Source organism: Paralichthys olivaceus, chromosome 12 (assembly GCF_024713975.1).
Source record: "Paralichthys olivaceus isolate ysfri-2021 chromosome 12, ASM2471397v2, whole genome shotgun sequence".
In the NCBI taxonomy this organism is placed as follows: domain Eukaryota; kingdom Metazoa; phylum Chordata; class Actinopteri; order Pleuronectiformes; family Paralichthyidae; genus Paralichthys; species Paralichthys olivaceus.
This window is the reverse complement of record NC_091104.1, coordinates 7379291-7379760: the sequence shown is the minus strand read 5'-3', so window position 1 is coordinate 7379760 and position 470 is coordinate 7379291.

Genomic DNA, 470 nt, shown 5'->3' with positions numbered 1-470 from the left:
ACAACAGAAAAAAAAACTTAAAAATAATGAACTTTTAAAATAAGTGTTGATTTAAAATATTTAAAAACAATAATTGGAAAAAGACCAGATTCTGCTGATAAGGGAACATTTATTTACTTTCCTTGTGAAGATGGTTAACAGGAGGGCTGGGCGATAGGGCCAAAAATGATCTCAAAATAAAAATGTCCATATCAATGAATGTTGATGATCATCATGGTAATTGTCTTATTATTATAATTTCTTTATTTTTGTATAGATCTTTGCTCCTGAGCGAAGGCTGTAGTTTTAAACTTGATGAACAACATCACTGTGTTTACACAAAGCGTTGGAAATATATCAATATTTATTTTACTCTTGCCATATTGCCATTGATTTTTTTTATTTTCATTGATGTTGTTTTACTGTTTATCGCCCAGCCCTACTGTACAACCTTGTTAGCCGTGGACAGAGCCAGGCTAGTTGTTTCCCTC